Source organism: Glycine max, chromosome 7, assembly GCF_000004515.6.
Source record: "Glycine max cultivar Williams 82 chromosome 7, Glycine_max_v4.0, whole genome shotgun sequence".
NCBI classification, from domain to species: domain Eukaryota; kingdom Viridiplantae; phylum Streptophyta; class Magnoliopsida; order Fabales; family Fabaceae; genus Glycine; species Glycine max.
In genome coordinates, this window is record NC_038243.2 from 12038945 (window position 1) to 12061171 (window position 22227).

General features: G+C 32.3%; 1 pseudogene; it reads right to left on the reverse strand.

Moving 5' to 3' along the window:
- Positions 1-1785: 1785 nt before the first annotated feature.
- LOC100804579 (ras-related protein RABD2a-like) lies at positions 1786-20198 on the reverse strand (annotated as a pseudogene).
- Between the last annotated feature and the right edge of the window lie 2029 nt (positions 20199-22227).

The window sequence follows — 22227 nt, forward strand, 5'->3', positions numbered from 1 at the left end:
TAAAATCAGTCTAATAATGAGAAGGGAAGAAAGAAAAAGTCGCAATTTAATCTCTAATAAAAATTAATATTTTAACAATTAATGTGGATTAATCCTTTATTCTTGATTGATAAATATCCTAAGTTCATTTAAAAAAAATACACTTGAGTCACTTCATTCTTTCTTTCTTTAGTCAAAGAAAATCATTAATTTCAGTTTAAATCCATATAAATTGTATTCTTTCTGTTGATTTAATATTTGTAAGGAATTAATTTTTTATGTGCCTTTCTTGTGACTTTCATAATCTATTTCTTTGGTCAATTATTTCACTTCTTATAGAATAGGTTGGGCGAATTTTGATAAAATGTTTTGGAGTATTTTTAATAAAAAAAAGTATGATACTCGTTTAAACTTTCCAATCTAAAAGTAACGCTTCTAATTGCCGGTTTTCGTTCATCTTATACAATCAAAAGGCATAAAAGAAATTGATCTAGGATAATGGAAATGCATGAAACAAAACATGCAAATATATAAATAAATAAAACTTAATTGAACGAAATTAAAATTTAAACTAATTGAGCAGTTGAATGTGTTTTTGCTTATGTTGAGAAAGAACATAATCTAAGTCTACTATTTCGTAATTAGTGCATGTTTGTATTAAAATTTAGAAACTTAAATAAGGATCAAAACTAAGTTTGTAAACTTAAATTTGCAAAAATATTCCAAATCTTGCTTTTTTAAAACTAAAATTTTAGATAAAATTTGTCTCTCAAAAGTATTTTAGAATAATGACTTTAAACTGATTTTACTCTTAAACAAATATTATATAGGGACATACTAGTATTTGAAAGGAAAGGTTAAAATTGAGTATCAATATCAAAATCAACTTTTTGATCAGAGATTGCTTGATCATAATTATAAAAGTAGAGAGTTTGTCAATGTTGTACAATCGAGAGGGGTAAATACTGAAGAGATTTACACAAATGGACCATGAGTAACTACATAAGTGAACTTGATATCACACTTTAACTCAAAACCATACTGCTCAAGTTTATGGGTCATTCCTTCACTTATAAGGTGTTCAACCTTTCTCATTCCTACATGATGTAGCACTTCACCTTACACTTGTACTCTAACAATCTTTCCCCTCAAGTGTGAGTCTCATCCATATGGTAGTCTCCCCCTTGAGCGGAAGCCATTTTCATCCACAAGTATTTTCATGGTGGTGATTAAAGCCCCCATACTCTAGATACTTTCATCGTTGCTCAACCCATGTGATACGCTACCTGGTCCCACAACCAAGAAGACTTTCAATACAAGGATCCTTAGACCAAGGATCCATCGCTGCCATCTTACTCGTATGAGCCGGCTATCAAGTCGAATCCTTGGCTCTGATACCAATTGTTATGTAACCAAGGGGGGTAAACACCGGGGATATTTACACCAATGAGCTATGAGCAACCACATAAGTGAACATGACACCACACTTTAACCCAAAACCTTAAGGCTCAGGTTTACGAGTCTTTCCTTCACTTATATGGTATTCAACCTTTCTCATTCCTACACGATATGAGACTTCACCCCACACTTGTACTCCAATAGTTAGTGGCAATTAAATACGAGCTTGAAATCGATAAACTTATTTAATATATTCTTATAATGTTAAGTTTGTTATAAATTGATGTACCAAGATTAAACTTATTATGTTCTAATCATATAAAGCTTATGTGACATTGGTCCACTATTTAGTGAAATAACACCCCTTTACATGCAAAAGGTAAGTGTAGACCAAGCAACGCCATCTAGTTAGGAAGAGCAACAACCACTTTTTGGTCCTACAGGTTGCCCTTTGATATGCACAATTGGAGGCTTTGCATTGTTTGCAGAAGGTTGACTTGCCATTTTGAATACAACATAAAGGATACAATTACCATTAGAGAAAGTCTCCAGAACAAGAAAATAAAATGTTCTATTACTTAAGTAAATTACACAAATCTCCCATACTATTTTAACATTTATACTAACCTCACTTTAGAGGCGTTCAATGTAATGTTTTAAAAAAATTAAAGGGGTGCCAATGTATATTTTTAAATAACTAAATGGGGTTAATGTAATATATAAGGGGTGTCAATTATATTTTTAAATAATTGGGGGTTAGTGTAGGAATATATAAAGACACGTGTTTGTGTAATTTCATGAAACTTCAGGGGTGTTAGTATAACTTACTATATTACTTAACAAGGGTAATTGTTCAATTTCAAAGCCAACTTAGGGTACAATTAGAGGAAGGATATAACAAAAATTTTAAATTTTCAATAACTTTGGAAAGCTATAGGTTACATAGGTTACATGCTAATTATAGTTCAAGCATACTTATTTGTTTGTACAAGATGCTATATATAAGTTCTATGAACACCTTTGCATTTCATATAAATGAGAGCAAGTTGATTCATTTTTATTCTAAAGAATTTTATGTTACATTTCACATCCAATTTTACAAATCCACAATTAAAGGAAAAACTGCACAACAAAAATAAGAGAATAGAATTTGACATTTGTACTTTATTAGTAACTCACAATATCAAATAAAGTTTAATTAATTAAAGAATACTAACATGGTAAAGTTTAACTATTCTTTTTGGAGGATGAAAACTAATTTTTTCCTGAGCTTTACTCTTAAGCAGGAAAGTGTGGATACATTGTTGGATCAAGTGGCCTCAAAATAATTAAAAAGGGGGGTTGAATTAATTATTAACGAACCTTTACTAATTAAAAATCTATCCTTCTTAATATTACCAAAAGTAAAAGCAATAATTAAAGTGCACATCGGAAATTAAAAGAGTAGGGAAAAAGAAGACAAACACAAGAGATTTATACTGGTTCGACAACAACTTGTGCCTACATCCAGTCCCCAAGCGACCTGCGGTCCTTGAGATTTCTTTTCAACCTTGTAAAAATCCTTTTACAAGCAAAGATCCACAAGAGATGTACCCTCCCTTGTTATCTTTGAACAACCTAGTGGATGTACCCTCCACTAGAACAGATCCACAAGAGATGTACCCTCTCTTGTTCTCAGTCACAACAATCCATGTAGATGTACCCTCTACTTGTACCACAAAGGATGTATCCTCCAATGTGTTAAGATAAAGTTCTCAGGCGGTTAGTCCTTTGAAACTTTGTGAAGGGGGAAACAAAAGAATTCTCAGGCTGTTAGTCCTTTGAAATCTTTTGTTTTTGGGAAAGGAAAAAATCAAAAGAATTTTCAGACTGTGTCGTTTTGAATTCTTTGACAAGGGAGAAGGGAGACACAAAAGAATTCAGGCGGTTAGTCCTTTGTTCTTTTGGAAAAGGGAGAAGAGAGACACAAAAAGAATTCAGGCGGTTAGTCCTTGGCAAATTCTTTTTGGCAAAAGGAGAAGAGAATGAAAAAGATGAATAACACAAGTTTTGTTTTCAAGGTTTGGAAACCAGAAAATTTAAGAAAGCTTTTTCAAAGGAAGAAGAAGAAGAAGAAGTTTAAGAAGATGTTCAAAGAGACTCAAAGGTTGTAAAAGAATATGTGGAAAAGTTGTTTGTAAAGGTTGTAAGTGTTATTGAAATGCAAATCAAGGTCTTGCTTTTATAGACTCTTCATGTCTGGTCAAGAAAACCATCAGAGTTATAACCTTTAGAAAAGCTTGAAAACCATGGGAAGAGTTACATCTTTTGATTTCTATTCAAAACTTATCACTGGTAATCGATTACCAAATCATTGTAATCGATTACACAAAGCATTTTTGTGAAAAGATATGACTCTTCAAAATTGAATTTGAATTTCAACGTTCAAACACACTGGTAATCGATTACCAAATCATTGTAATCGATTACACCATTTTGAAATCAATTGGAATGTTGTAAATTCAGTTGAAAGCTTTTTGAAAACAAAACTTGCCACTGGTAATCGATTACAGTAAACTGGTAATCGATTACCAGAGAGTAAAAACTCTTTGGTAAAAACTTTTGTGAAAACTTCATGTGCTACTCAATGTTTTGAAAAAAAATTTAGCACTTATCTTGATTGAGTCTTTTCTTGATTCTTGAATCTTTGAGTCTTGAATCTTGATCTTGATTATTCTTGAATCTTGAATTTTCTTGATGAAACTTTCTCTTGATTCTTGAATTGTTCTTGACTCAATCTTGAAATCATTATCTTGGGCTTTATGTCATCATCTTTGTTATCATCAAAACAACTTGAATCAATCTTGATTCATCATCATGAATCAATGAAGCTTTCTTCTACATACATCAAGATATAGTTGCAAAGAAAGTCAGACACTTAAAATGCTCTAGTTGCATTTTATAATTTTTATACTCTATTTTTAACCTTTGATACCAAAATAGAGGACGAAAATACCACAATAATTATAGATAAAATGTAGTAGCATTTTATTATGTCTAAACTCAATTTTTAAAACATCAACTCTGTTAATTTAAGATTTATGTCTAAACTTTAATGTTTGTTTTATATCATTATCAATATTTATCAGTGTCATCTTGTGTCGTATAATTTTAACAAAATTGTCGTGTCTATATCTATAACGACTTAAAAAATGTTTGTGTTTTTCTCTAGCTAAAAATAAAAACTATATCATTAAAACACTAATTTTAAAAGTTGAAACAAATGCAAGCTTAAGTGATTTTATTTTTAATATCTACATTCTTCCATTCAATAATAAATAAGAGTGGGTACCTATTCTTGATGGCAGTAGACATGGCCATGAATGCATCTTCCACATTTGTAGCATCCTTTGCACTTGTTTCCATGAAAGGTATGCCAATTTGATCTGCGAATTCCTAAAAAGAAAAAAAAAGAGGTGGGTTGAGATGTGCTGGTTGAGAAACATGAACATTATCATTCAAACAACTATAAACAGAAAGTGATGTGTTAAGGGTATACTTTAGCTGTGTCATATGAGACAACTCTATTTGTTGTCATATCACTCTTGTTTCCAACCAAAAGTTTGTTAACATTGTCACTAGCATAACGGTCAATTTCACTGAGCCATTGCTTCACATTATTGAACCTATCTTCATCTATCACATCATAAACAATCTGGAAAAGAAAAAATTAGTGAAAAATGCAATGAGATTGAAATTCCCACAAAGGCAGGGAACCTTTTATGTTTAAAATCTTATGCTAAGAAAATCATCACCCACAATGATTCCATGTGCTTCACGATAGTAGCTACTAGTTATTGTCCTAAATCGTTCTTGTCCAGCAGTATCCCACTACAAAGAACCAATTGTAAACCAAAGTAAGAAAAGATTTGACAATATAATCAAGAATTGTAGAGACTTATAGTCTCATTGTCGAGGAACATAATAGCTTGAAAAAAAGAATTCTAAAAAATTAATATAGAAATGAACAATAACATAAACCTCAAAGGAAAACAAAATAGACCTACAAAAGATTAAAACATATATCTCAACCTGACTGAAAGTATAACATTAGCATATAAAAAGACAAAATCAAGCCAAATCATACATACAATCTATAGTTTAATTGTCTTCCCATCCTTTTCAACAGTGCGAATTTTCTACACAAAATAACAAAAAATGATAAGTTGAGTTCCAATTTCAAATAAGTTCAAGTTAAAAATGTGTCACATTGTATTCACAAAATCGACTCCAATAGTGCTTATGTAACTCTCAATGTATGAATCATCTTGTAACATAACATAGAAATTATCATAACGCTAAAAATTTAAATGACAGTATTGAGCAGCAATGTACATCTCCATGATGAATTAACATGGAGAGAAAAGGCATTCAGGTTAGAACCTTTCAAAATTATATAATCACACATCACTACTAAAAAAATGAGTTTTAACATCACCCTATTAACATCGGTTATTTGAAAACCTATGTCGTTAAGCACTTACAACATCGATTTTCAAATAACCGATGTTAAAACAGAATTTAGTGTAATTTTAACATCGGTTATTTGAAAACCGATGTTGTAAGTGCTTAACGATATCGGTTTTTAAATAACTGATGTTAAAATAATTCAGTTTTAACATCGGTCTTCAAATAACCGATGTTAAAATCACACTAAATTCAATTTTAACATCGATTATTTGTAAACCGATGTTGTAAGTGCTTAACGACATCGGTTTTCAAATAATCGATGTTAATATAAATCTTTTTTTAATTATTTATATATTTTTACAAAAAATCATATATTGAGTTATTAATTATATTTTAATTAAAAAAAATATAATAATTAATAAACAATAACAAATTCAAGAGGTAAGCATTTAAAAATTAAACTAAAATTTTTTAAGTAATTAAAATATTTGTATATATTAATTTGATTTATTAAAAATATATGTTAGAGTGGTTTAATTTAAATAATTAAATAATTATAGGTATCTTGTATATTTGTAGGATTTTTTAAAAAATGATATTTTCATTATTTTTAAACAATTTTTTTAAAACAAAAATAAAATTATTTTCATGAGACACAAAAATTATGTTTTAAGTCTTTAAATTTAGAGTTAATTATAATCCACATGTAATTTTTTTTATTACATTTGTCATTTTTTTAAATTATTTTTAACCTCATTTTTTAATTATGTGAAATTTTTGTTAATAAATTTAATTAAAAAAAATTTAGGAAAGAAGAAACAAAGAAAAAAAATTATATTTAAATAGTGATAAATTTTTTTTGTCAAAAGTTATTTTAATGAAATTTTGGACAAAACTAACCTTGTTTTAAAGGACGAGTTTACAAGTAACTTAAAAAGTTATTTCTTTTTGAGCAAAAAAATCAATTTTACTACAAGAGGGAGTAGAAAAATTTGTAAGTTTACTCTTTCCAAAGTTACACGAATTAAATGTATTCACTCCATTTTTATCTTTGATAACTTATTTCTCTCTTTGAAATTTTCCTGTAAGAGGGAGTAGAAAAAACTTGTTTCTAATTTTGATTAAATAATAGTTTTCAATTTTTGTTCTAAATAAAAAATCATGTATATAGATTGGATACATGTGAGTCCCACGTAAATAGATTATTATTGATATGCAAATAGAATTAAGTCTTATTGTCTTCCTTTTATATGCGTGTTATATTAGTTTTAAGTTTTAGTTTAAAATATAAAGAATATTTTGATTTTTTTTAGAGTAAAGGATTTTTAATTTTATAATTTTTAATGTTTAGTTATAAAAAATAAAAAATAACGAGAAAAACAAAATTGGCAAAAGAATAATAAAAAAAGGGTGCGATAATGGTGGTTAAAATTAGAATAAAAAAGAAGAAATATTAGGTAATTGGCTTGGGGAGAGAGAGAGAGTAAAAAGAAAAAGAAATGATGCAGCAGCCTCAAGCTCTTCCTCAAGGCGATCCCTGTGAAGGTCACTCACTCTCTTTTCTTTCTATTTGTATTTATGTGTGTGCTAATAATATTGGTTGGTGCAGAGACGAAGAAGAGCATAAATAACACATTCCTTTCAATGCGCCTTCCCAATTCCTTTCCCTGGTACTAACCGTCTCTCTCTTGGAACATTTTCTTTTTGTTTTTAATTTTGATTTCATTGCTTAGATCTCCTTCAATTTCAGTTCTGTTTGTTAATTGTTTGTTCTGTTACTCTTTTGTTTGATGATAAGTTTATAACCCTAACCTAATTTCGCGCTTTGTGACCGATCCATGATTTAGTGTTTCAAAATTTTCAGTTAGATTCTTTAAAGTTGTTGGCTTGTTTAGTTGGTATTGGTAAAAACATCTAGCTTTGGTTGCAAAAAAACATCAAATTTCATGATGTAATTCTCCCAGGGAAGGGACCAGTCACTAGAGCCATGAGCATGAGGCTCCAAGAGGATTGGGCTAGAGCTGCTGAAGAAGGCCCTAGGGTTCTCATCAACCTCAGGGTAGATTTCTGAGCTCATGGGCCAAGGTTGGGTCCAATTATCTTTGTACATATTAGACTAGGATGTCATTATATTTGGTCCTTGTATTTAGGGCTCCATAATGTAGGTAGGGTATCCTAAAAATATAGGATTTTTTAGCCCTTGTATTTTAGGGCACCTAGACTAGTTTTTGTATTAGGGGTAGTTTTGTAATTTCACATGCACTAAGTGAATATTTGATGTGTGTTGGGAAATAAAATTTAATTGAATTGGTAGAAGCCCAATCCAATTAAATTTTAGAGGGGGGGGGGTGAGTATTTGCTTACTACACCTCATTGCCACATCATATAGTCACACTTTATGCATGTCCTTCATGCTTTACATGCCGCATGACACCTAAGCACACTTAGTGGAGAATCTTGGAATTGATCTTGGATTAGTGGACTGAACCATAACTAAAATTCACTAATCATAATTAGTGAAATTTTGGCTCCAAAGTTTGGCTCCACAAATTCAATTTCAAATTCAAGTGAAATTTGAATTGAAATTCAAATTTCCCTCCAATTTTGTGTGACACTTAGGCTATAAATAGAGGTCATGTGTATGCATTTTTCTCAACTTTGATCATTTGAATATTAAACTTCAGATTTCAGAGCTCTTTTAGAGCACAATATTTTGTGCTCTTCTCTTCCTCTCCCTTCATTCATCTCCTTCTTCCTCCAAGCTCTTATCCATGACCTCTTATGGTGGTGAGCTTCTTCTAGACTCATCTTCTCCTTGAAGAGGCGTCTCCTCTCTCTCTTCCTTCTCCATTCCGCTTCCATTCATCTTCCAAGAAGCAAAGGAATTCATTGATGAAGAAGATCCTAGGCCTACAAGCTCCAATGGAGCTTACATAATGTGGTATCAAGAGCATCTTCATCTAGGTGATGTTCTTTTGCTTCCTCTATCTTTTTGTTCGGTGAATTCTCTTTAATTCCTTGTTCTTCATCTTATTCTCCATGTATATCCTCCATTGTTTTGTGGTTTGGTGCTGTTTAGAGTAGATTAAATCTTAGATCTACACTTGTTCTTGCATTTCTATGGTTCAAATTTTGTAGATCTACTCTTGAATCATGTTTTTGTGTTGATTTTAGGTTCTATCATTTTTCACTCATAATATTCTTGTGCCGAACCTTAGATCTAAATTTTCTTCCAAAATATTGATTAGAAAAAAAAAACACAAAAATCTAAGTGTAAATCACTTAATCCATGTTGTCTTAGAGTCATGTTTAGTCATAGTAATTGTCACATTATGTTCTAAGTTTGTGTTGAATTTTTATTTTGTTTATTGAATTCTAGATACATTTGTTCATGTATTCTTGTCATTCTTAGCCTATCTTTTGAATTTTGAGTCTAGTTCATGCATGTTATTTAGTTCATAACATGTTCTAAATCAATTCCTAGAAGTAGTCTTGTTGTTGAACTCTTTTTTATTTTTTTATTTTCTAAGTTTCCTACATGATGCCTATGATGAAGTTGAGTTGTGGTGCTGAGTTGTGGCTGGATTTGTGAATCAAATAAGTCTTAAGCTCTCTTGAATTGTGTTATTCAAGATAATTGAGCATAAGCAAACACAAATTGTAACTATTCAAGCCTTAAGCAACATAAACACTACTCTTGATTTCTAGGTTGAAATCGCTGGTGCTGGCAGCTTGAACATACGAACTTGTATAAATTACTGGGAATTTGTCACTATGTTTTTTGAGCTGAAATTTTTACTGAATTTTCTAGACATCTGGAAAAAAATTTATAAAAAAAGAACCAAGCTATTTGGATTAAAGGAAAAAATAATAAAAATCACACAAGTTGGCAGAAAAATCAGTGTTCAGGAAAAAAAAGTGAAAGGGAAGTGTGCTTGTTGTTTTGGCTCAAAATTTGTTTTCTAATTGGTGCCTATTTTATACCAATCCTAGTTCTGAAATTTCAATTGAAAATTATTGTGAAAACAGGTGCCAAAACCATAGGTTTCTTGAGTTTTTTTTTTTTTTTATAGTTTTTCTACTCTACTCTAGAGCCATTCTAGGTTTCTCTTTGAGTCCTAGCTTGCTTTTATGTGCTTTTCATTGCTTTAATTGTTGAATCATCCTTAAAAATTTGTCTTGTTAAAACTCATTTGGTTTAGCTTTCATCTCATTTTTTGGTCTTTGGTTATTGCTTGTCTCTTTGTTTCCTTGTTTGTGAGTTGCCATATAGGGAATTGGAAAGGAGGATTGGTGTCATCCCTTGAAGAATTTGAGTCAAGAAGCAAGGGGCCAACCACCTTAAGAGCTATTGGACTAAGAAGCACTCCAAATTGAGTGAAACACCAAAGAGAGAATAGCCACCACAATTGAGGACTTTTTTTTGTAATTTTGTAATTGGCAATTTGCTTTGCTTTCAAATTTTGTAACAAAAAGGCCTTTCATTGGAAGTAAGTTGGGAGCCTCCAATAGGTCACCCTACTTCCATTGGTGTGTAATAATTTTAGGCAATTTTCCCTTAGGATAGTAAGTGTTTTGTTGGGAACCTTAAATGAGGTCATCCAAACACTTTTAGGATCTGCCTAGTTTGCATTTCTTGCACTTTAATTTCTTTCTTACTTTCATAGCTTTTTTCCTTTACCCTCCATTGTCAAACCGCCTAGATAGCTTGCCTTTTACCAATTAGTTTTTACCTTATCTTTCACACCTCTTTTAGTGTTTATTTTGGCTAGTTTCAACCATAGTTTATTTTACCTTTTGTTTTCAAACCCCCAACAAGAAAGAACCATAACTTAGGAACCAACATGAGTCTTCATTCTTCATTTAGTGTTAATGGTGAGGGTTCTACTCCTAAGGACCCCTTGTATAAGATATTAGATGAGTTGAGATCCCTTAAGTTGTGGAAAGAAAAACAAAAGAGAAAAGAAAAAGGTAAAAAAAGAGTGGAAGAAATAAGTCAAGATGAAAGAGAGAAAATAAGAGAGGAAGAAAGAAGAAAAATAATGAAAGAAATGAAAAGAGAAAAACATGTCTCCTATAATAGTCATGACTCTTGCAAGAGTTTAAGTGAAGAACTTAGCGACTATTATAGAGGGCGCCATAGTTCACATACTAAACATCACTCACAAAGAAAAGAAAAGGATAGAAGTCCTCAAGAGGTTAACATTAGCCTCCTATATTTCTATGGAAAAGATAATGTTGAGGCCTACATAGATTGGGAAATGAAGGTTGGACAACTCTTTGCTTGCCATCATATTAGCGAAGAGAGAAAAGTTCCATTGGCTACCCTTAGCTTTCAAGGGTATGCCCTCTATTGGTGGACTTCCCTTGTTAGGGAACGAAGGAATCATGGGGATCCTCCAGTAGAGTATAGGAATGATCTTAAGAGTTCCCTTAGGAAGAGGCACATTCCCTCCTACTATGAAAGGGACCTGATGGACAAGCTCCAAAGGCTTAGACAAGGGAGTATGAGTGTTGAAGAATATAGACAACAAATGGAACTACTCCTTTTAAGAGCTGGACTTAGGGAGGAGGAAAGAACAAGCACAACTAGGTTCCTTAGTGGGCTTATTATGGAAGTGAGGGACAAGGTTGAACTCCTTCCATATAGGGACCTAGATGAGCTAGTCCAACTTTGTATAAGAGTGGAACAACAACTTAAAAGAAAGTCTTCTTCAAAATCTAATGGCTCTCACTCTTATCCAAGGAAGGATCAAGCCCATGGAATTTTGGGGGCTGCACCTTCAAAACCTAAGAAAGAAAAGGGTAAGACCATAGAGAAATACACCCCTAAGACTAGTTCCCAAGAAAGGACTAGCAACATTAAATGCTTCAAATGTCTTGGGAGAGGTCACATTGCCTCTCAATGCCACACAAAAAAAATCATGATTATGAGGGGTCAAGACATTTATAGTAGTCAAGAGGAGACTACTTCTTCCCCTTCCTCTAGTGGAAGTGAAGATGATGTAAGGGGTGAAGAGTCTAGTGAGGAAGTCTACCCCTATGAAGAAGGTGACCTCTTAATGGTTAGAAGGCTCCTTGGAGGTCAATCTTGTGATCTATCTCAATCCCAAAGAGAGAACATCTTTCATACAAGATGCAAAATTTTAGATAAAACTTGTTCTCTCATTGTGGATAGTGGATCTTGTTGCAATTGTTGTAGCACAATATTAGTTTACAAGTTGAACCTCACTATCATTCTCCACCCAAAACCTTATAAACTTCAATGGCTCAATGAGCAAGGGGAAATGATAGTTAACCAATAAGTGAAGGTACCTTTCTCCATTGGGACATATAAGGATGAAGTTAATTGCGATATAGTTCCCATGGAGGCAGGACATATTCTTTTAGGAAGGTCGTGACAGTTTGATAGGAAGATCATTTACAATGGCCTAACTAATGAGATTACCCTCACCCATCTTGGCACTAAATTTGTGTTGCATCCTTAAACACCTTCACAGGTGGCCAAAGATCAACTAACTATGAAAGATAAGAGGGATGAGGAAGAAAAACTAGAAAAACAAAAGAAAAAGAAGGATAGTAAGGCCTTGTCTTCAAAGGCCAAGGGGGAGGAAAAAGAGGGAAAGGATTCCTCCAAGAAGATTGTTAAGAAGGAAAATCATTTTGCAACAAAAGGTGATATTAAAATAGCACTCATTCTTAAACAATCTTTCTACCTTCTCCTATCAAGGGAAACATCCCTTAGCACTGCCACAATTCCTACATTTGAGAACTTACCCCCAACGGTCCAAGAACTCTTACATGAATTTGGTGATATATTTCCCAAAGAGATACCCCCTGGGCTACCTCCTTTAAGGGGAATAGAACACCAAATAGATTTAGTCCCAGGAGCAAGTCTTCCTAATAGGCCAGCCTATAGGACTAACCCTCAGGAGACTAAGGAGATAGAGTCTCAGGTTAAAGAATTGTTGGAGAAGGGCTGGGTCCAAGAGAGCCTAAGCCCATGTGTTGTGCCAGTATTGTTGGTGCCCAAAAAGGATGGTACGTGGAGAATGTGTACAGATTGCAGGGCTATCAACAACATCACTGTAAAGTATAGGCACCCTATTCCTAGACTTGATGATTTGCTTGATGAGTTTCATGGTGCCAATATCTTTTCAAAAATTGATCTTAAAAGTGGTTATCACCAAATCAGGATGAAAAAGGGTGATGAGTGTAAAACCGCTTTCAAGACCAAGTTTGGTTTGTATGAATGGCTAGTGATGCCTTTTAGGCTCACTAATGCACCAAGCACCTTTATGAGGCTTATGCATCATGTCTTAAAGGATTTCATAGGTAGAATTGTAGTTGTTTATTTTGATGATATTTTATTGTACAGTAGGAGCCTAGATGATCACTTAGGACATCTCAGGCAAGTTCTTTCATTCCTTTAGAAAAACACCCTCTACGCAAATATAGAGAAGTGTACCTTTTGTGTAGATAATATAGTTTTCTTAGGTTTTGTAGTTGGTAGAAATGGGGTCCAAGTGGACCCTAAGAAAATCAAGGCCATCCAAGAATGGCCCACATCAAAAAGTGTGGGAGATATTAGGAGCTTCCATGGGTTAGCAAGCTTCTATAGAAGGTTCGTTCCTAATTTCTCTACAATTGCATCACCTCTCAATGAGCTAGTGAAGAAGAATGTGGCATTTACCTAGGGTGAAAAACAAGAACAAGCCTTTGCTTTGCTCAAAGAAAAGCTTACTAAGGCACTTGTTCTAGCTCTTCTTGACTTTTCTAAAACTTTTGAGCTAGAATGTGATGCCTTTGGAGTGGGAGTTGGAGCTGTATTGTTACAAGGTGGGCACCTTATTGCTTATTTTAGTGAAAAACTTCATAGTGCCACCCTCAACTACCTCACCTATGATAAAGAGCTTTATGCCTTAATAAGAGCCCTCCAAACTTGGGAACATTACCTTGTTTCCAAGGAATTTGTCATTCATAGTGATCATCAATCACTTAAGTACATTAGAGGGCAAAGCAAGTTAAACAAGAGGCATGTAAAATGGGTAGAGTACCTAGAGCAATTTCCATATGTTATCAAATACAAAAAGGGAACAACAAATGTGGTAGTTGATGCTCTCTCTAGGAGACACACATTGTTTTGCTCCCTATGAGCCCAAATTTTAGGATTTGATAATATTAGGGACTTTTATGCTTTAGATGAAAATTTCTCTTCCATTTAAAAGAGTTGTGGGAAAAAAGGCCCAAGATGAATTCATTTTGGCTGAGGGGTATTTGTTCAAAGAGGGAAAACTTTGCATACCCCAAGGATCCATTAGGAAATTACTTGTGAAAGAGAGCCATGAGGGTGGGCTCATGGGCCACTTTGGGATAGACAAGACCCTTGTCATACTCAAAGAAAAGTTTTATTGGCCCCATATGAAGAAAGATGTCCATAAGCATTGCACTAGGTGTGTGGCTTGTTTACAAGCCAAGTCCAGGGTGATGCCTCATGGGCTATACACACCCTTACCCATCCCCTCTGCACCTTGGGTAGACATCAGTATAGACTTTGTCCTTGGGCTTCCTAGAACCCAAAGAGGTGTAGACTCTATCTTTGTGGTGGTGGATAGGTTTAGCAAGATGACACACTTTATACCATGCCACAAGGTGGATGATGCTTCCCACATCTCAAAACTCTTTTTTAGGGAAGTTGTGAGACTCCATGGTTTGCCTAGGACCATTGTGTCAGATAGAGATGCTAAGTTCCTTAGTCACTTCTGGAAAACCTTATGGGCTAAGCTAGGAACTAAAATTCTTTTCTCTACCACTTGTCATCCACAAACTGATGGGCAAACAGAGGTAGTGAATAGGTCTTTATCCATCCTTTTAAGGGCTCTTCTGAAAGGCAACCATAAGTCTTGGGATGAGTATCTTCCTCATGTAGAATTTGCCTACAATAGGGGGGTTCATAGAACCACCAAGCAATCCCCTTTTGAGGTTGTTTATGGGTTCAATCCCCTAACACCCTTAGACCTCATTCCCCTCCCACTAGACACTTCTTTTATACATAAAGAAGGGGAATCTAGGTCAGAGTTTGTAAAGAAGTTGCATGAGAGGGTTAAGAACCAAATAGAGAACCAAACAAAGGTATATTCAACTAAAAGCAATAGAGGAAGAAAAAAGCTAGTTCTTAATGAGGGTGACTAGGTTTGGCTCCATCTTAGGAAGGATAGATTCCCTACTAAAAGTAAATCCAAGCTTAGCCCTAGAGGGGATGGACCTTTTCAGGTTTTGGAGAAGATCAATAACAATGCCTATAGGTTGGACCTCCCAGAAGAGTATGGAGTTAGCACCACTTTTAATATTTCTGATTTAATTCCTTTTGCAGGTGGAGTTGATATTGAGGAGGAGGAACTAACAGATTTGAGGTCAAATCCTCTTAGGAAGGGACCATTCACTAGAGCCATGAGCAAGAGGCTTCAAGAGGATTGGGCTAGAGCTACTGAAGAAGGCCCTAGGGTTCTCATGAACCTCAGGGTAGATTTCTGACCCCATGGGCCAAGGTTGGGTCCAATTATCTTTGTACATATTAGACTAGGATGTCATTATATTTGGTCCTTGTATTTAGGGCTCCATAATGTAGGTAGGGTACCTTAGAAATATAGGATTTTTCAACCCTTGTATTTTAGGGCACCTAGACTAGTTTTTGTATTAGGGGTAGTTTTGTAATTTCACATGCACTAAGTGAATATTTGATGTGTGTGTTGGGAAATAAAATTTAATTGAATTGGTAGAAGCCCAATCCAATTAAATTTTAGAGGGAGAGGTGAGCATTTGCTTACTACACCCCATTGACACATCATATAGTCACACTTTGTGCATGTCCTTCATGCTTTACATGCCTTATGACACCTAAGCACACTTAGTGGAGAATCTTGGAATTGATCTTGGATTAGTGGGCTGAACCATAACTAAAATTCACTAATCATAATTAGTGAAATTTTGGCTCCACAAATTCAATTTCAAATTCAAGTGAAATTTGAATTGAAATTCAAATTTCCCTCCAATTTTGTGTGACACTTAGGCTATAAATAAAGGTCATGTGTGTGCATTTTTTTTCAACTTTGATCATTTGAATATTAAACTTCAGATTTCAGAGCTCTTTTAGAGCATAAAATTTCGTGCTCTTCTCTTCCTCTCCTTTCATTCATCTCCTTCTTCCTCCGACCTCTTATCCATGGCCTCCTATGGTGGTGAGCTTCTTCTAGACTCATCTTCTCCTTGAAGTGGCATCTCCTCTCTCTCTTCCTTCTCCATTCCGCTGCCATTCATCTTCCAAGAAGCAAAGGAATCCATTGATGAAGAAGATCCTAGGCCTGCAAGCTCCAATGAAGCTTACATAATTTCAATTGCTTAAAGAGTTAGAGGAGCAAAATTTTTTCATAAAAGGACAAGTGTAAGAATATTGATATGTTATTTTTTCTCAATCCAATTTTGGTTAAGGTTCTGTAAGGTGGAGTGAAAAGCATATGGATGAATTCACGCACGAGCATCACTTCAATTTCCATTAAAATCCTCGTGTATAATATAACAAATAATTAATTCTAGATACTTCCAATTAGGAAACAATAGTTTTAAATAAAGTTACACAAAAAAAAGAGATGAAAATGAGATAATTGCATGAATGTTTTCTTTTTTTATAAAAATTTATGCAAGTGATTTGAATTGCCCTGATTTTTTTTAAATAGTTTAAAACAAGAACAGAGTCCTTTGATCATAAGTTCACTGCTTCACATGCTTTGAGAAATTCACAAAATCATTTTCATTATTTAATTTTGGATAAGTAAACTTGCATACAAGTTAGGGGGAAATTGAATATATATATATATATATATATATATATATATATATATATATATATATATATATATATATATATATATATATATATGGGTATTAGTATTTTAAGTTCATAGCAATAAAAGGAACTGATTATTTTTATTTTCTTTTTATAAATAAAGGGAGCTTATTTAAGCAGATCAAATACATTTTAGTGGAAACATGATACATAAGGACAATAAGGTATATAATATTTGTTGTTTCGAATAGGATTGAGAAAAAAATACTACAAGATATGTTGTCTTCAGGAAGGTAGTATGCATACTTTGTTTCAAAATGTAATTAATTAATTTTCATACTTTTACATGATTTTTAGCATGAAACAATATTTAGAGTTGTCAAATTAAGCTATAAGGTCATGATTGAGATGCAGTACTGACTATGTTTAACTAACCGCATACATTTAAGACTAGTAGATGAAGGATTTTGTTTTATTACCGAGTATAATCTGCTTTCGAATTTAATTCTAGTTTGTAATTTTAAATAAATATTTCAACTAGTGCATTTTCTAGAAATTCATTACTTTAAACTACAACATGCTATTTTTTGTTTGTACCAAGAATAGGCTTAGAATCTCAAATTATATAATATTTTTTTTGTATGAAACAATGACTTTAAAACCAAAATTAACCTTTTATTTTTGTAAAGTGATTCAAATTTCAAAATCTTGGCAGTATTGTTTTTTTTATTAGAAAACCATGGTTTCAAATGACGATTTATTGAAATTTGTATTGTATCATATAAAGTCACGATATATTAAGTTTTTGCTTTGAAATCACAATTTTGTTTTTCTCAATCTCAATAGGAATTATGGATCAAACTCATCACTTATTTTTCATTTATTTTGCCAACAACAAAGGTAGAAGAAATAGAATTCCATTGTAGCTTATTGATAGATTGTAGAAAAGTCAACAATGACCATTAAAAACCCGTCGTCTTTTTTGCTGAAAATTAAAAACCCGTCTAACACAATAAGAAATAAAAATGAAAGAATGTATTCTAAAAAAAATCATAATTGTGTATTAATAATATTATAAAACGAACAATAGTGAAATCATATTTCCTTTTTTAAATTTCCAGAATTATTTTTTATTTTTTTAATTGTACAATAAGCATCCATGTTTGTATTCAAGAGTGTTTTGAAAGGACTTGACAATACTCAACAAAGTAAATCCAAGCCTCCTACTAGGTGGATTGTTGTTAAAGTAAGTCATTTAAACAATATGCCTCTACTTATATTGTAGTACTGTGTAGACTAATTTGTACTCAACATTGAATATCTAAATTTCATAATATATTTAGTGTAATAGACAAAAAGGAAGCACTGAGTGTGGGTATTATGTCATGCACTGGATGTCAACTATAATCTTAGGAAATTTCAAGAATAATTGGCAAATGGTAATTTTTAATTCACCAAATTTCATTTTGTTATGATTGCTAATATATTATTAACTTATGTTTTATTATATCGTGCAGTATTTCACTGATGCTACACCATTGGAACCAGAGAGATTGAAGGTGTTTCGCATCCAGTAGGCAAAGTACTATTTGAAAGTTAAAAATGAAACTTAAGATGTTTAGACAATTTTGTAATTGTAGTTTATATTTACTTACTTTACAGTTTTTACAATTTATGTCTCAACATTAAATATGTTTTAAATTCATAGTAACGGGTAAATTTTTCATGGAATTTTTGATAAAAACTGTTTCAAAATAGAATGAAAATTATATGTTATGTAATCTGGTTTTAAAATTTACAGGTTAATTTTGGATTTATTAAAATAATAGACAACATATTAAAACAAAGTTCTAGAACAACATTGGTTTATTAAAAAACCAATGTTAAATGTTACTAACAACATTGGTTTCTAAAAAAACCGATGTTAAATGTTACTATCAACATCGGTTATTTTAAAAATCGATGTTAAATGTCACTAACAACATCGATTTTTAAACAAACCGATGTTAAATATCATTAACAACATCGGTTATTTTAAAAACTAATGTTAAATTCCACGTTTAACATCAATTTTTAAAATAACCGATGTTGTAAGTGAAATTTAACATTGGTTTTAAAATAACTGATGTTGGTAATGACATTTAACATCGGTTTTTTAAAAAACCGATGTTGATATGTAGATTTATAACTTTTTTTCTTCATAATTCTTATCATGTAACATCGACTATTTAAATAATCGATGTTGTATTTATTAGTTAACATCGGTTTTAAAAAATCGATGTTAACGATACTACTTTCCCTAACCGATGTTAAAAGTCTTAAATAACCGATGTAAAAACCTTATTTTCTAGTAGTGCTTAATGACACTAGACATACACTTTAGATAACCACACAAGACTATTTGTTGTACATGAGTACATCATACTTTCACTCAAAAAGACCAATGAGTAAAGCAAGGAAAAAAAATAAAACATAAAATCAAGAATAAAGAATAATCATAATATAGGAAATAAGAAAAATAGATAACTTACGGAAAATCTTAGAAGAAGGCATGATTTACCAACACCAGAGTCTCCAATTAGAAGGAGCTTGAAAAGATAGTCACTGCAAAACTAATCACATCACATGAAGCTTCTCATTTAAAATAGACCGAGAATCAGCCTTAGAATCTCAACTCAAAGACCAACTATGATCATTTCATACACACACACACACACATACATATTTCATACACACAATCATACCCAAATCAAGAAAAGGAAGAAAAACTTAACTTGTGAGTCTGAAACACATCTTTCACAACAATGATTTGCCACTTGCTCCCTTCAAATTAAAATTAAAAAATATAACACGAATACAAATTAATGCATTCACATTCCAAATCTCACAAGTGAGAGAACAAAATATTATCTACTAATTATTAACGGGTAATCATATTAGTACCCTTGTGAATTATTAGCTTGATGATCCCTATAACGACAATATATTCCAAAATCCAAACTATTCGAACCATGATAAATCCTTTTTCCTATAGATGCTCTTTTATACACATAGAATAGACATGGAGATTGAATCCTTGATCACATGATTATCTGTCAATCATATCCCACCAATCACCATGTTCGTATTTTTTGCTTCATTTAAATCACATCATATGTGTATACAATTCTAACAACCTCGAGATTAAATACTTGATCTCATGCTTAAGTGACCTGATTATCTACTAGCCATACAACACCAATCACCAAGTTGGCATTTTTCAATCCATTCAAATCACATGCATATACATATCTAATCAACATATTCAAATTAAAAGAAAAAGGTCATAACCGAGTCATATTCATATTTAAGAAAAAATTGATCCAACCTAGGGTTAACAAACACGAAAAATTGAAATTCATTCGGAAAAATTGGGCACATCCACAAACACCCTTTTGAAAAACAAGAAGGAAAATTACGAAAAGGAATGCAATTGTTAAAGCAATAAAAAATGGAGGATGGGAATAGGAACATACTACTTGGGATTCATATCAAGTGGTGAAATCACTAAAAAAATGGAGGGTTATTGTCAAAGAGAGAAAGAGGAGGTGGGATGATTCGGTGCTACACAAATGGCACCAATGGAGAGGGAGAAGGAATAGGTTTGTGTTGTGTGTTTGAGAGAATGAATGAAAAATATGAAACAAAAAAGGGGAATTATGTATGCTTTTTTAAATGGAAATTGTGAGGACCGCAAAAGAAGGAAATATGGTGACATACTGAAGTGACATCTGATTTTGTTGCGCTTCACAATTCACACATGGCAACCATTGACACTTCCTACTATGTGTGTGGGATCAGGGTTCCTATTAAAAATCAAAATAAATTAAAATTGTAGTTAAAATAGCATTCAAGCACGCACATTTCCTTTTATATAATTTGTTGTTATTATTTTCATATATAATTTTCTTTTATTATGAAATTGAAGGATTGATGCTTTATTTTTCATAACATGTGTTATATTACATTATACCAATCAAAATTCAACTGAATAGTAAAACATTTTTATAAAAAATTACATGCTACTAGGAGAATGCATTAGTTAGATGGATAAAGATTAAATAGAAACAAATCAATATATTGAGAATAAAAAATGAGTTTCCTACTTCATCTAAATTCTAAACTTTATTTTTGCCTTCTTTTTTTTTTTTTTCCTATGTCACACCTTTGGCATGTTTGTTGACTATGACAATTAGTTGAGATGTATCCCACTGCTATATTGCTTGCCATGCATGAAGATGAGTGTATGTTCTTTACAAAACTGAATAATTATCAAATTGATACTTATAACTAATCACTTTCATTATTTATGAACCAAAGTTAATTGTCAATTTTAACCTTGCTAATGCCTCTAAAGTTTCAATGCATGGACATTTATGAAACACCAAATTGGTTATCAACAATTTCCTTTACAATTGACATTAATTGGAGGATTCCCTATATTGGGGAGAAGAAAAAGAAAGGAATGAAGTAAAGAGAAAGCAACGTTAGAGCTTAAAACCATATTAAAGCCTTTTGATGGATAGATTTTTGTATCATAATTTATAAAGTTTTGGTAGTACACTTGGTTGAGGGCACTTTTTTATGTTTTGTGTATGGTGGTGATTTGGTATGATTTTGGATGCTCAGACAAAATGAAGTCCACATGGTATGATTTTGGTATCCATTTACCGCTGCACTAATATATGTATTGTTATATAGGCAATGCTACGTGGTGTTGTTAAGTAGTTGGAGTATGTAACGTGTGGTTAACAAGTTTCAAATTTCTATAGATGAATGAACTTGTACATGGAAAGATACTGAAACTTCATTTGTCTCCAATTGATTTTAATGAATTTTTGTAGGCTAAACCTTTCATATTTTTATTCATATAAATTGATTTTTATATATTAATTAACAATATATATGTGTTTGGGAGTTTTTAACAACTCACACACTCTTACTCAACCAACTGACCTAATCTCGCCTAACTTGTTACAAATGTTTTAAATACTCCTACTCTTTCTACATTTTCAAAAAACAAAACAATTAATTATGTTTTCTAAAAACATATTAAATCCTTTTATGAGACTTGACATTTTTTTATTGTTATCGATTGAGTTTATGTTCTGAACTATTGCATTTTAATGGCTTATTCAATTTAATGACATCTAAAATAGTTTTAAATTTAAAATTAAACAATCTACAAATATATTGTTTTAAATTAGGAGTCCTTTTTTGTGGCAAAGATGAGAGTGAGACATATATACTTGCCCCAAACAGGGGGCGGGTACAAAATTTATCCTCCATAGAGATTAAGGATGGAGACAAGAGTGAGAATGACAATGAGAAAGGGGAATGACATGTCCATCCTTGATCGCTCTACCTCGTTGTCATGCCAACTACAATTATCACTTATGCATTTTTTGGTGTTAAATAATTACAAAATTTGGACAATATTAAAATATCCTTTTTGTCTCTTAATTATTTTGTTTTAATTTAACTGAGTGGGATAAGGATGGGGATGGGGAATGACATAC